The 16136-nt window shown below is 44.7% G+C and overlaps 1 protein-coding gene across 4 annotated transcripts in view; it reads left to right on the top strand.

Moving 5' to 3' along the window:
* Positions 1-3483: 3483 nt before the first annotated feature.
* The window catches only part of LOC138676350 (mucosa-associated lymphoid tissue lymphoma translocation protein 1-like), a 101318-nt gene continuing 88665 nt past the window's right edge, over positions 3484-16136 (top strand). The window contains exon 1 of one of the 4 annotated variants that reach the window (XM_069765549.1): positions 3484-3560. The gene's annotated coding sequence lies outside the window, so the exon portion shown is untranslated. Of the gene's footprint in view, positions 3651-16136 lie in introns of all 4 variants that reach the window. The other 3 variants (XM_069765554.1, XM_069765550.1, XM_069765551.1) reach the window with 3 other exon arrangements.

The raw sequence follows: 16136 nt of genomic DNA, 5'->3' as shown, positions 1-16136 counted from the left end.
CCTCATTTCCTTCGCTAATATCCTCCCTTAAAGTGGATTTTAGACAAGACTTTACATAAAGACAAACCCCTCCTCCTCTCTGATTTTTACGATCCTTTCTAAACAGACTGTAACCCTGTAAGTTAACTGCCCAGTCATAGCTTTCATCTAACCATGTCTCGGTTATTCCCACTATGTCAAAGTTACCTGTAGATATTTCTGCTTCTAGTTCTTCCATCTTGTTTGTCAGGCTTCTGGCGTTTGCGAGCATGCAGTTTAGAGGATTTTGTTTTGTTCCAATCTCCTCGCTGTGGATTGTTTTAGAAATGTTCTTACCTCCCTTCTGAGTATGTTTTCCTGGATCTTCTTTGTTCAAGTCTAATGTTTTTCTTCCCGTCCCAGTTGTATAGTGAAGCTAAATAAATCTGAGAACGTTCTGGCGGTTATAACTGAATGAATGAATTAACGAAAAAATAAATCCACAGGTCCAAACTGGAGATGAGCAGGACGCACAGATTATGTTGTGCCATCGCTGGCTAATCAAAAGCCAAACCGGGGATGCCAAAGGCAAGAGATTTGTAGCCTCCCATCCCACTGACCCGGATTTGGGTATATGCACTGCAGTCTCAGGCGTCTGACTGTCCCTAAAAACCACCGCCCCTCTGAAAGAAATGGGTGTGTCCAGGGGCATGGCCAAAATTTGCTTCGGCACGCGAAGTGCGCTGCGTGATTTGTCGCTATTTCTGCTCTTCAAAGGTTGGGGGTATGCCTGGAGGGACAACAGTATATCATATTTATTGATAGTTATACACCTTTCATACGGGAAATCCTGTTATAGATGAGAAGGCCTTTGTTTATTGTAAGGAGGTTGCTTTCCCTGCTCCTTACCTGGAACCACTTAGTCAGACTGCTGGGTTGTCGGGATGGAAGACTTTCTGCCCTGGACAGAAGGGACCATGTGACGGCTGGGGCAGGGAGGAAGTGACGGGGGTGTGGTGAGAAAAGTGCGGGAGAGCAGAGTGCGCCAGACAGAGGGGACCACGTGCCAGAGAGAAAGCAGGCTGCAGCGCCGCGCTCCCCATGACAGAGTGCTCCCTGTGAGGGCACTAAGACTGCATCTTGTGAGTACTTGAAAGCGGACTCTGCTGTGACTGGAGAGGGGCGCTTTGAGACCTGTGTAGAGACAATGGCCCGTGCAGAGACTTCTACCCCCTGGTCCCCGCAGTGTCAGTACAGAGACTGTGATTCCTGGTACAGAGACTTACCAGTGCAGAGCCCCTGATTCCTGGTACAGAGACTAACAGTGCAGAGCCCCTGATTCCTGGCTGTGCTGTAAAAGCTAAAGACTCAGAGCCTGTGCATACCACATTAACTCCCGAAACCCCAGGCAGCAGGCTCCTAAAGACTACTCAGCCCACGGACAACAGAGGGACGACAAGTGCCGCTGTTTCTCGGCGCCTACGTTGGAGAAGACGATCCTTCAAGCAAGTCCTCATTAGACTGATAAGTGTTCTTTTCTCAAGAAATCTTGCTTACTCCTGTTACATTGTTTGACTCCCATATTTTTGCACTGTTTTATTGCTAGTTATTTCCCATTGCTTCCTCCCTGCGAGGAGAACCTGATTCCTGTTATTAAACCCCTCAAATGTTGGTCTGTCTGTTCCGTGGTGACATACTCAGTACCTGCATACTATTACATTATCATTGGCCACATAGAAGTCTATTTGTAGATAAAGAGTACTAATCCTTTTACTATGTGTTATTCGAGAACCTTTTTGTGCTACATGAAAAAAGAGAAGAGCGATTTAGGTCAGTAAAGAAAAGGAAACCTACGTTTTGCCTTTCACTTTATAATAAACAGCTGCACAGTGAAAGAAAGGTGATTGTGCATGGTGGAGAAACGTTTCTGTCATTTCTTCTGGTGAGAGAAAAAGGAAGCGACAGTGAGACAGGAAGTAACATCTCTTCTTTCCCCAGAGTAAAACACCTTTCACACATTTCTAAAAGGGGAACCACAGCGACTAAATCCATGCAGTAAAATGCAGAATAAAACTACTACAGGGATTGAAGGTATCTGTTTGCTTATCAATCAGCATTCACTCTTACATCAAAAACACTACATTCCCCATAAAGTGCAGGAAACCTATGGAAATGTAAAATTTAGCTAAAAAAAAAAAAGTTTGTCATCAAGAAATCACTATTTAAACTAAGCCCAAATAAAAACAATTCCTTTGTTGTAGTAAATGCTGCCTTTGTTGTGCCAAAAAAAAAATATCTTTCCATTTTATTTGCAAATTAGGGTGCTTGGTGTACCTCTGGTGTGGCCAAGAGAATTTTGGCACCATTCTGCCACCCCAATGTTCATAAATGGCCTCTTAATTCTATGCTGATTGACCTTGCTCCCTCGGCCAGAGCAAGCACTGCATAAAAAAAAAATGCCCTGGCATGTGTGCTCACAGCATAATAACAGGAGCCAGCGTGTATGCTCACAGGAATATCTGCGGGTGCTGCTGGGTGCTCTGGTATAGGCTAAGGAGACTATTGGACTATTACTATTGGACTATTTCCTGGTGAGCACCATCAAGATGGCTAATCATCTGAATCTAGTTACTTTCATCATTAGGCCGTTCATCACATTAGCGCATAGCATCGGATACGATATGCTAATGACACTTGGCTCAACCTCTGCTGGGAGCGTGCTCTGTGCTCCGATCCTCTCGCATGCGAGAATCGGGTCACAGCTGAAATGAAGTAGAGCTTAATCCATCCATTGCCTGTCTCAGCGTACAGTGAACTGCATTCGGATGACATCTGAGTGCAGTCCGATATTTTGCACTCATCGATTGATTTGAATTGGTCTGTGCCGTGCCCCTATGGTTTTATAGGAGCTAGGACCCTTTATAACTATAATCATGTGAGAGAATCTATGCAAATTACCCTCATCTCAAACTCTCTCAGAATTGGATCCGAGCGTCAGTGCTCTGTGCTCCGATGCTCACGCATGAGGGAGTCACAGCACAGATGCGGAGGTGACGGAGAAAGTAACTTCTCCATCTACTCAATTGCTGGCGACTACGGTCCGATGTTTCACAAGCACCCATAGACTTGTATGGGTGCGTGCGATCTGATTCTCGGATGCACCTGCAGCATGCTGCTGAATCGGCATAATAAAACAATTGCAAATCTGAGCTGCCCCATAGTATAACACTGGTCCGAGGGCGATCCGATAAACCACCGCATACGGTAGTGTGAGTGAGCGCTAAATAGTGATTTCGGAATGACATATTCTTCATGTATATAAAGACAATAGCATACGCCCGTGTGGCGGCATAAGTAGCGTGTAATATACGGTATAGTGTGTGATGTGGCTGCTGCTCCACATACAGGTGTCATAATGTCACATTGTGCTACGTTTCTGTCGGGACTTCACGCGGCGTCACATGATCCTGCTTATTCTCTAGTTTCACTTTCGCCTCCTTTTTTATTGGCTGCGTCCGCTGCTTATTTTTCCTAATAAGCAACCAGACAAGGAAGTATCTTGCTGGAAGTGTCACCATGAGCTGCCTGCTGGAAGGTTCTGAGTGAGTACAGTGATCTCTTGTCAAATCTCCTCTCGCACCAGATTGGTCTTAAGTCAAGGACAAAGAGGAAAATGAAAGATCAGGTAACAGGTGGGTTAATGGGGCCAAGCGTAAGGGCTGAAGCTGAGTCACCATTAATAGCAGTTATTACCCTAAGCCGGTATGTGTCCACGTTCAGGATTGCATCAGGATTTGGTCAGGATTTTTCATCAGTATTTGTAAGCCAAAACCAGGAGTGGAACAATTAGAGGAAAAGTATAATAGAAACATATGCACCACTTCTGTATTTATCACCCACTCCTGGTTTTGGCTTACAAATACTGATGTAAAATACTGACCAAATACTGATGCAATCCTGAACGTGGACACATACCCTTAGCCTATAAATATGTTATGGCTAGGTAAAGGAAGCGTTAATAATCTGTGAAAAATGTATATCCGTGGGACTATCGACAAAGCGGACGGTTGTGTCCAGATGTGAGCGCCAGGCGCCACCACTGGGTACAAGGAACTAATAAAAGTGCAGGAAGGTAGTACAGCAGTGTCACAAAGACGAGTCTGGGGTTAATGCTTACAGTCTAATGTCAGTGTGTGGTGCAGAGGGTATGGGTGGCACAGGTACAATATACATTGAGCAGTGATGAATAGCAAAGTGATGTACATTGTAGGTTAACAGCCTTCAAAACCTACATTTTCTCATGTGAGTGAAGTTAACCCCAATAACCAATTTCTCTCCATGTCATACACACACAATTTCAATAAGCCAAGATATGTGCCATTGTCTCAAGGAGTCTTCAATCCGTAGCGCTCACTGTCCTTCTGAAATGTAAAAGATTTTATTTAAAGAATAATCTGTTCAATCAAAAATGCAGAAATGTCTGTAAAGTCATGAGGATATTTTGGTTGGGTTGCATTTTTGTGAAAATGACATCTTAGTTTGACGAACGGTTTATTTAGATTCACAAACCAAGTGAAATATCTTGGTGTTTTTTATATTTGATTTGGGTGTATTTGTTGTGTTAGGCTTAGGATGCTTTCACATTTACCTTTCGTGGGTCACATCGGGGCTTGAGTCTGAGCCCTCCACCCCGCAAAACAGGATTCAGAGTGACCTAAGTGCCAACAGCGCCATATACAGTGTCGGACTGGGGCACTAAAGGCCCACCAGTAACATTGACGTTGAGGGGCCCACTTTTCACTTGCATATAAATATTACAGTACCCTCGTTCACAAATGTACCTATATCTCTATTTAATAATAAACTGGGTAGTTTGATTAACGAATGATGAGATGTTTCTTTTTCTGTACAGATTGAATCAAGTGATTTATGCCAAGTACTGCCTACACAGTGGGTTTAGTGGCCCAGATCCGCAGAGGGGCCCACCAGGGGATTCCCCTGTTCCCCTATGGGCCAGTCGAGCCTGGCTATATACTATAATGGTGCTGGAAGAGCGAACGTGCCCCGTCAGCACATACATCCAAATACCATTTTGCTGGGGGTGTTCGGACGCAAGCCCTGATGGGACCCACGAATGGAGAAAAGCATAATTGGAAAGCACCCTTAGTTCACCACTATTGTAGAAGTCAGTAAAATCAATTCCATATGTGTATTTGGTGTGGCTTAGTTCACCAATATTGTATAACCCAGGAATACATTGCCTCCATCTTTAAAAACAGTCAGGTCACCCAGGACAATGGCCCTACTGGGCCCTCCATTGATATCAGTGACTTGACCCGCTATTAGATAAAAATGTTGCATGTAACATTTCTGTAAAAAAAAACATCATTTAATACGGATACAAAAATGACATGATGTTATTTCCTTTTGGATCAAACAATTTGCCCAACACGTAAACATTAAATTCAATGTTTTAATGGAAACGGTGAGAAAACTGTCAAAAAAGATGGAGAAAGGCAAACTCTATCATAAAAGGGCATTTCAGTAATTTCTTGGTGGTTTTATATGCATACGGTTTTTATCTATGCAATGAAATAGTAATTTTTATCATGAAATAAATGATAAAGTATTTTCATCACTGAATACACGCAGAAACAGATAGTTTAGAAACCTAAGGTATCATGATTTTAGCTTTATTTTTTCATACCAGAATTAATAATTAGTGATGAGCGAATATACTCGTTACTCGAGATTTTTCGAGCACGCTCGGGTGTCCTCCGAGTGTTTTTTAGTGCTCGGAGATTTAGTTTTCATCGCCGCAGCTGAATGATTTACATCTGTTAGCCAGCATAAGTACATGTGGGGATTCCCTAGCAACCAGGCAACCCCCACATGTACTTATGCTGGCTAACAGATGTAAATCATTCAGCTGCGGCAAGCAGGGCCGGCGTCAGCACCCGGCGCACCTGGGAAAATGCCGGGGCCCTGGGGAGAGAGGGGGGCCCACTCATGCTGTCATAGATACAGCTGGGAGAGCAGAGCAGGAGATAACATGCTCTCTCCGCCCACAATGTCACTGCTGGCTGCGTTCTCTTAACCCCTATGTGCCAGCTCTGACACAAGCATCTTCTCACTCAGTCAGTGCAGCCAGGCAGGCACACATAGGGGTTAAGAGAAGGCAGCCAGTGTGACATTGTGGGTGGAGAGAGCACTTTCTCCTGCTCTGGCCCCTGGCTGGCTGCAGTGCTGAAGTTTATCAGGCAGATTCTGGAGCTCCTACCAGTGACTGAGTGAGTGTTATGGTATCCAGCAGAGCAGTGATTGCAGATGGACTTGTGGCTCAGTCTGCTGCTGTCTGTCTCCGCTGCCTAAAAATGTGGGTGATGTCTGGAGGAGCAGCTGGTGGGGTGCAACCTGCAGCCACCCAGCTCTCCCAGAATACATGCATGCTGCACCAAACCTGCACCAGTGGGGTAGGAAGAAGCTTAACCCTTTCCCATCTGTATGAAGGTTATTGCTGAACCTTAAAGATAACAATCCGACCCGCATAAATGGGGTTAACCAAATGCCAGGAGGAAGGGGAGCTGCTGCCATGGATAAAACTGAGCTGTGGGCTGTACGTTGGGGCCCCGTGGCCCCAGGCTGGTGACTGGAGGGACTCTGCCCAGTGCTGGCATGTGGGTGATTTCTGCTCCGGAGTCTCAGCTTCTCTCCTCCAGGTCACACTGTGCAGTCACAGCAACATTGGTTGTCTCTGTCCAAGTCCAGCAGCTGCCACTGCTCTCACCACAGACATGGCATCACTTAACCCTTCCCCTGCAGCCACCGGCAACAAATCCACATTATTCCTTGATTAAATCAGGTTCCAACCCAATAGAGGAGCAGACATTTCCTGCTGCCATTAGGGTCCGGGAGGGGGTGACATTGGCTGCCCTGCTACTCTGTAGTGGGGGGTGACAAGTGTAACATGGGGTAACGATGAAGGAGAAATGCACAGGATAATAGTGAGTGCGACAGAGGGCAGTGTATGGTATGGAGCAGTCAGGGGGTGGGCTGCAGGATCCCCCCATACTGTACATGACTGCTTGGGACAGGGAGGCGTTTAATGAGCTTCTAATGACAGGGCACTAATTGGGTCATTAGGGTTTGTGGAAAGGATTCAGCATCAGGTCCCTCATTAATGCCCGAGCCACCTGTTACTTTGTAGCACAGATCTGTTGGGGCCGCAAAACCAAACAACGTTGTTTATGTAGAAAAGTCTTTGTTTCATAGAAAAACTCAAAACAGAAAAGATTTTCTGATACAACAACGCCCTGCTCACGACACTGCACAGCACCTCTCCCCCTGTATATATACACTGCACAGCACCTCTCCCCCTGTATATATACACTGCACAGCACCTCTCCCCCTGTATATATATACTGCACAGTACCTTTCCTCCTGTATATATACACTGCACAGCACCTTTCCTCCTGTATATATACACTGCACAGTACCACTCCTCCTGTCCTGTATATATACAATGCAGAATTTACAATAGCTGTCACTCATGTAAGAAGTGAAATCTGGCATTGTACTATACATTTCTCTGCCGTATCTGTGCATCATAAATCGGGGTATGTGTTAAAGGGGGGGGCCCACTGAAACTCTTTCGCCCGGGGCCCTCGAAAACCTGGAGCCGGCCCTGACGGCAAGAAAAACTAAATCTCCGAGCACTAAAAAATACTCGGAGGACCCCCGAGCGTTAATAATTATTAATAATTATAAGCATAAATCAGATGCACCCTGAGGTACCCACTACACGATTCTTCTACTTATATTATTATTTATTTATAAAGGCCCAACCAGCTTACGATCTGTGAAGAATGGATGGCACTGCTCTTAAACAGAATCTGTCAGCATGTTTTTCTGCTATAATCTGAGAGTAGTACAATGTAGGTGCAGAGAGCCTGATTCCAGGTATTATTATTTTTAGAGCACCATTGATTCCACGGTGCTACACAAGAGAAGGGGTTACATACAAAACACAAAGATAACATTTGGGGAGCAAACTAACAATGATCCAGACTGGTACAGAAAGGATAGGGTTCTGCCCTTGTGGGCCACCAGTCTGTTTACTAGGCTATGTGTTGTCGTTTCAATAAAATCAGTATTTTATCAGCAGGAGATTATTAATGGAGGACTAGGTCTCATGTGCAGGCCAGTCAGGCTAATTTTGTAATCCTGCATTGCCACTGAATTAGTAGTTTTCTGACAATGCTAAGTGTACACAGGAAGCTGCCAATCAGGGGCATGGGCGAGGTTATATACCGCTCAGCATTGTGACCACTGCTACATCTACAGCAGAGAAATCAGGGATTCTATCCAAACTATAACTAGCAGTCCAGTAAGAGATACATTGCCAGAATCATTGCCAGAATCAGGCTCTCTGACCCTACATTATTGTGCTCTTAGATTACATAGCAAAAACCTACTGATAGTCTCCCTTTAAAGGGACAAGTCTGTGCTCAGTCTTTGTGACTGAAACTTGTGAATCTTCACAGTGCAAGCACCATGCGCTGTGAGGATTCTCCGGTGTCAGCACTGGAAACAGCAGTCACTTGGACACAACTATTCTATATAAGTACTCCTGGCCAGAATCCGACTAGACTGTGTCTGGCCTTGCACAATGCACTTGAATTGAGCCCTCCAGAAATAGTCTAGTCAGATTCTGGCCAGGATCATGTATATCGAATACTTGTGGTCACGTGACTGCCAGAGAATCCTCACAGTGTGCAATGTGTGCGCTGTGAAGATTCACAAGTCTGTGGTCCCATAGAGTGACTAATGAATCAGCTGCCTCATCACATAGTTAGAAATGGTGAAAAACGATTCACAAGACCTGATCCAGGAGCCACTTCAGTAATCTGTGGCCATTGCACAGGAGCCCTGATAAGCGCTTGTTACCTGATGGCATCCATATGCTCTTTTTTTCCCCTTCCCAATGACAGCACCTAACGTGAGAGATGGTCCCAGCCCCCCCAGGAACAGGAAACCTGCATAGGAGATAAAAGATGGGGGCGGCACCTCTCTTCTCAGTTTGGTTTCCTGTTCCTGCGGGGAACCTGCGACATCGTCCCAGAGGGATCTCTCTCTGGAGGTGCCGGTCCGGAGACCGAGGCCCACAGTGGGAGCAGCTGGCGGCGTATATGGCCGCATCACTCACAGTGATCTGGAGCTGCGGCGGTGGCGTCTGTCCCGCGGGAGGGCTCCCCGGTGTCCGCTCCTGACTGGAGGCTGGGCCGGGGCAGAAGCGTGTCCCATCACTAGGCTGGCGCCGGGGTGAATGGAAGTACTGACACTCCCGGGAGGGAGGAAGTCAGGGGCGCTCACACCGCTCTCTCCCCTGTGCTATATTAAGAGGCAAGGCATAAGCAGCAGTGCCAACAGCCTCTTCAACATGGCGGACCCGACAGCGGAATCGCCAGTACCGGTGGACGTTCCACAGACCCCCGTGGTAAAGGTTCGGTGGGTGAGTGCCTTTGTAAGGCAAAAATGACATGTCAGTAGCACAGTGTTTCTGTATTATATTGTGCAGGGGAGGAAGGTTACGGCCAAGCAGAAAAATAGAGTCTGCGCACTCTGTGATAAAGCTCTCCCTAAAACTTATGACAAACGGATCTGTCGTTTATGTATAGAAAAGACTGTGGCCGAGGAGTCCTCATCATTACTCCAAAATATAAAGACTATCGTTAGGGATGAAGTAAAAATCACAGTGAAGGAGAAAATGAAACAGCATGGGCTATATAGCTCCGGGAATCCACCTCCTAGACCTGCCCAAACCTCTGACGTGGAATCAGAAGGCGAACCAGGGGAATTGCCACCTGATGGTGATTCAGACTTGGACTCTTCAGATGAGGAGTGTGGGCGGCCGTATGTACTAGTTGAGGATGTTGGGAAACTGCTTAAGCTAGTTAGAGCAGCATTGGGGGTTGAAACACCAAAAGAACATAAAACAACCCAGGATTCTATGTTTAGCAACCTAGAGGTGAAAAAACGCAGAGTTTTTCCCTTTCACGATAATGTTTTAAACTTAATTAAAAAAGAGTGGAAAAAAACAACTAAAAAAATGTCAGTTCCCCAAGCCCTTAAACGCAAATATCCGTTTGAGGAAGAAATTTGTGAAAAATGGGAGAAAGCACCTAAATTGGACTCTGCAATTGCAAGCACTTCCAAGGGCATAGCGCTTCCCTTCGAAGACATGGGGGCCCTTAAAGACCCTCTTGATAAAAAGGCGGACGCCTTCTTAAAATCTGCATGGGAAGCATGAACATGGGCATTTAAGCCAGGAGTAGCCGCTACTTGTACAGCTCGGGCCATGATAAAGTGGTTAGAGGAATTGAGTGAGCAAATAAGGGACAAATGCCCTAGGGAGAGACTCTTAGAGGTAATACCCTCACTTCAAAAGGCGGCAGGCTTCCTCGCAGATGCCGCCATGACTCAGTGCGATTTTCTGCCCGCGCATGTGCCCTCTCCAACTCTGGTAGAAGGGCATTATGGCTTAAAAATTGGTCAGCTGACTTTCAATCTAAAGTCAAATTATGTGCAGTCCCTTGTGAGGGCCAGTATCTATTTGGGAAGGCACTCGATGAGATTCTAGAGAAGGCTGCAGATAAGAAGAAACACTTCCCACCTCCCACCTTCTCAAGACGGCGGTGGAGTGATAACCGGCGATCCTTTCGGGTTCAGGAAAAGCAGGCCGGGGTCGGCCGGGGGATGGATCCACCCGTGGGAAACCCTGGGGTGAGAGAAGAGAAAGAGGATATCTCTTTAATAAACCTCCTCAGAAATCAGACCCCAAATAACAACAATGACGCCGATATCCGGGTGGGAGGAAGACTTCGATTTTTTGTCCACCAATGGGAAAAATTACAGACATCACAGTGGGTAGTATCCCTTCTGACCGAAGGCCTGCATCTGAATTTCACCTCCCTCCCTCCTCATCGAGTAAAAGTCACCCATGTCGCAAAAAGGAATCAGGCAACATTGGAAAGGGAAGTTCATCTCCTCAGGGAGAAACAAGTTCTCGTAGAAGTACCAACACAAGAATTTGGGAAAGGGTTTTACAGTACCCTATTCCTCACACCGAAGCCAGATGGTTCGCTAAGAACGATCTTCAATCTGAAATCCCTAAACCAATACATCAAAGTAGACAAATTCAAAATGGAGACGTTAAAAACTACAACAAAACTGCTATATCCAGGCTGTTACATGGCAGTAATAGACCTCACAGATGCCTATTATCATGTTCCCATTTGTGTAGAACATGAACAATTCCTAAGACTAGTAGTAGAAATAAATCAAATCCCCACTCATCTACAGTACCAATGTCTCCCTTTTGGGGTGTCTGTGGCTCCCAGAATCTTTACAAAGATAATTTCAGAGATAGCGTCGTTGGTAAGAAAGGAAAATACAGTATCTTACTAATACCATATCTAGACGACTTTCTCCTTGTAGCAGACATCCAGGAAGAATGCGTAGTGGCAGTCTCGAAAGTACGGGACCTATTGTCCAAATTGGGGTGGTGGATAAATTTAAAAAAATAAAAGGTGCATCCAGTCCAGATACAGGAATTCCTAGGAATTCAACTGGACTCAATCAGGCAAATTTGTATCCTTCCGGACAGGAAAATCAACGCCATAAAACAAAAAATAAATCAAACGCAATCAGGCCGGCCCATCTTGTTAAGAGAAGCCATGTCCCTTCTGGGGATGTTGACAGCCACAATCCCAGCGGTTCGATGGGCACAAATGCATTCAAGGGAGTTACAATGGCAAATACTGACCGAACAGGCAAAAGATCCCCACAATCTAAACCAAAAAATCGTTCTATGGCCACAAGTGCAGGACTCTTTAGTTTGGTGGCTAAAAATAGAAAATTTAAAAAACGGGGTACCATGGTCAGTCCAAAATCCGGTGGTGCTAACCACGGATGCAAGCCCTCTTGGCTGGGGGGCACATTTAGAACATCAGATTCTACAAGGCAGATGGGATCCGCAGATGGAGTCAGCATCCTCCAACCTAAAGGATATAACAGCAATAAGGCTGGCTATTCTGCAAACAGAAGAAATTGTCAGAGGGAAACACCTAGTGGTCTTGTCCGACAACAGCACGGCAGTCTCCAACATAAATCGTCAAGGGGGAACAAGGTCAAGATCTCTGTTAGAAGAAACCAAAAGACTGTTTTCTTGGGCAGAAAATCACCTCCTATCATTGACAAGTACTCATCTGAAAGGACCAAACAATCTTGTTGCAATGCAGACTTCTTAAGCAGGCATATACTACATCAGAACGAATGGTCTTTAAATCAGGAAATCAGGAAATTTTGGGGGAAATCTGTGCCCTTTGGGGTATCCCACAGATAGACCTCTTTGCCACAAAGCAAAACCGGAAGGTAGAAAGGTTCTATTCCCTGAACCCGCGAGAGAACCCAGAAGGAGTAGATGCGCTGTTACACCAATGGAACTTCCATCTGGCCTACGCATTTCCCCCGTTTCCGCTAATACCGACAGTGTTGAAGAAGATCCGGGAGGATGGAACACGAATAATACTGATTGCACCCTTCTGGCCGAAGAGGGCCTAGTTCACCTGGCTCAGGCATATGTCCATATCGGACCCATGGATCCTTCCAGAGGTGCCGAACCTTCTACATCAGGGTCCAGTGTTCCATCCTCAAGTACACAATCTGCATCTCACTGCCTGGAACTTGAGAGAGGGCTTCTACTAGGGAAGGGTTTCTCAGCTCCATTAGTTTCTACTGTGCTATCCAGCAGGAAAAAAACTACATCCAATAAATACCAAAAAATCTTGGAAAAATTTCTAGCGTTCTCAGGATGACGCCTATCAACCACCACTCAGAAAGTTCCAATAAAGAAAGTTTTAGAGTTCCTCCAAAAAGGTCTGGAACGGGGGTTATCTACTAGCACCCTAAAGGTGCAAGTTTCAGCGCTTGGCGCCTTATTTGATAAAAAATTGGCTGATCACCCCTGGGTGTACAGGTTCATCCGAGCCTCCTTCAAAGTCAGACCATCTAAAAACCTCGGCCAAAAGTTGCTCCCTGGGATCTAAATTTAGTGCTCCAGGCCTTAACTTGTCCTCCTTTTGAGCCTCTTAGCTCCATATCAGAAAAAAACCTAACCCTAAAAACGGTTCTCCTGGTTGCCCTGACGTCTGTCCGACGCATTAGTGAGATCCAGGCTATATCTATTGATCCTCCATACACTACAATTCTGGAGGACAGAGTAATAATCAAAACTGACCCGGCCTTCTTACCAAAGGTCAATTCAAAATTCCATATGGACCAGGAGATAGTTTTACCCTCATTTTGTTCCGATCCAAAATCCCAGGGAGAAAAAACCTTTCATTGCCTTGATGTCAGACGTTGCCTAATCCAATACCTGGAGGTGACAAAATCATGGCGACAATCTTCAGCCCTTTTTGTTTCCTTTCAGGGAGCAAACAGGGGTAAGAAAGCCACGAAATCTACTATTGAACGGTGGCTCCGCATGGCTATTGCACTCTCTTACTCATCTGCAGGGCAATGCCCTCCACTAGGGGTGATAGCACACTCCACAAGAGCTATCGCCACATCCTGGGCGGAGAGGGCAAACGCGTCAATAGACCAAATTTGTAATGCGGCAATATGGTCCTCACCCTCTACCTTCCTTCGCCACTATAGGTTAAACTTGGGGCTTTCAAGTCTTGCCTTTGGAAGGAAAGTCTTATCGGCTGTCGTCCCACCCTAGGAGTCTTCTTCTATTTTCTCCTCTCACGTTAGGTGCCGTTATGGGGAAGGGAAAAAATGATAATTACTTACTGGTAATTTGATTTTCCAGATCCATGACGGCACCGTATTAATTCCCGCCCTATCTTGGTGATGGTTGTGTGTCACCCAAAAAAAAAATAATATATATATATATATATATATATAAAAGGGGGTATATGTATATAAAATGTACATATGATATAAGATAAAAATATATACAGATAATAAAAAACTGATGGGGAAATATAACTGCGCCTAGGGCAACGATAGAGATAAATGTAATATTACATTGAACCTGAACTAATAAAGCGGTTACCTTACATACTCTGTCAACAAACTGAGGAGAGAGGTGCCGCCCCCATCTTTTATCTCCTATGCAGGTTTCCTGTTCCTGGGGGGGCTGGGACCATCTCTCACTTTAGGTGCCATCATGGATCCGGAAAATCAAATTACCAGTAAGTAATTATCATTTTTCGATTAGCTGGCCTAACACAATTGTCATTTATGTGACATGACACACATATGATGTCACAACAGGTTGGCTATTCAAAAGAAGATCTGTAGACACCAACGTGGCCGATGGGCCCGATCCTGTGAATACTCTCACACCATCTCTACAAATATGCATACAAAATTTACAAAATGATTGAATGAAGATTGTTTTTTTCACATCACATTTGTGGTATGCAGCTGAGATATTCTTTTTTTTTTTATTTTCACTGGCTTTATACTGAAAAAAAGTAGATTGTAAAATGTTAATTGCCATGTGCAATAACGAAGCATCTGATGTTATTCTATACACCAGAGATGGGTAACCTGATGTAATCCTGTCTGACATGTGATACAAGATGTTGCTTTGGTATGTGCTAGACCCATAGAAATGTAATACGTCACAATAAAAAGAAGCTTTAGCTGTATTCATCATGGGAGCCCAGCCATTCACAAAAATGACAGAGGGGATTTCCCCATAACACCTACTTACTTTTTAAGGGTGGAACTTCCCTTTTCTGTTAACTTATTTTATAAAAACTATCATGAAGCTCAGTCTGATGCAAGGATTGTGCCCGTCATATCTGGAAATGACTGCAGATTTCTGATGATGCAGTTATCGGGACCGTCGGATATGCCCACACACAGCAGTTCATGGTCCTAGAAATGGCCTGAGTTTACATAAAACACGGCAGACGGTCAGATTGCAGTTAGGATTATATCTACAGTGCCGGCAAAAAAAAATCTTTACACTTGCGCAGCAAAAAAAACTTTACATATAAAATCCACATCATAATTTCACTTTTTAAAAGTATACACAATGGGGGAGATAATAAAAAACTGTCTAATATTAAAGCTGGCTTTGTTGCAAATATCAACCAATCAACGCTCAGTTTTCACTTCTCTGGTAAAGCGAAAGCTGCACTCTGATTGGTTGTTATGTGCAGCCCAGCCAGTTTTGCTATTAGACAGTCTTTTATTATCTCCCTCAGTTTTTTATTATCTCTCATAATGGGTCGAAAGAAGCTTAAAATGGAAGAGAAATCCCGTGCCTTGACTCTGCTCGAGAAGGGGGATTCAGTGATTGCTGTAGCTAGAGATCTGGGAGTGTCAAGAGAAGCAATTCATCAACTAACTTGATAATTTGTTGATAAGTTGTTAATTAACAGTTGATAAATTGCTTCTCTTGACACTCCAAGATCTCTAGCTACAGCAATCACCGAATCACCCTTTTCGAGCAGAGTCAAGGCACGGGATTTCTCTTCCATTTTAAGCTTCTTTCGACCCATTATGAGAGATAATAAAAAACTGAGGGACATAATAAAAGACTGCCTAATAGCAAAACTGGCTGAGCTGCACATAACAACCAATCAGAGTGCAGCTTTCGCTTTACCAGAGAAGTGAAAACTGAGCGTTGATTGGTTGATATTTGCAACAAAGCCAGCTTTAATATTAGACAGTTTTTTCTTATCTCCCCCATTGTGTACACTTTTAAAAAGTGAAATTATGATGTGGATTTTATATGCAAAGTTTTTTTTGCTGCGCAAGTGTAAAGATTTTTTTTGCCGGCACTGAATATAAGTGCAGTCCTATGTGAGTAGATGCTCATCTAATCACAACTCTGCAAGAAATTAGGCTGTTTATTCACTTTACATTAGAGACGCTAAAGGGAATCAGCTGACGTCTGGTTGGGACAGGTTGGGACTGGTTGGGACAGAAGAGTACAAAAGGGCAACACCGAAATGCGTAGTCGTGTCCTGGTCTCCCATCACATGAAAGTACTCATTCCTCTGCATACCTGTGACTCCACTTTTGGCACCATCAGGGTCTCCTCTGTGTTTCTGTAGGCTCCCTCTAGGCAGCTTTTCTGAAATCTAGAAACAGTC

This window comes from Ranitomeya imitator, chromosome 4, assembly GCF_032444005.1.
Source record: "Ranitomeya imitator isolate aRanImi1 chromosome 4, aRanImi1.pri, whole genome shotgun sequence".
Taxonomy (NCBI): Eukaryota; Metazoa; Chordata; class Amphibia; order Anura; family Dendrobatidae; genus Ranitomeya; species Ranitomeya imitator.
The sequence above is the reverse complement of the archived record's forward strand: the minus strand, read 5'-3'. Positions and strand labels throughout refer to the sequence as shown.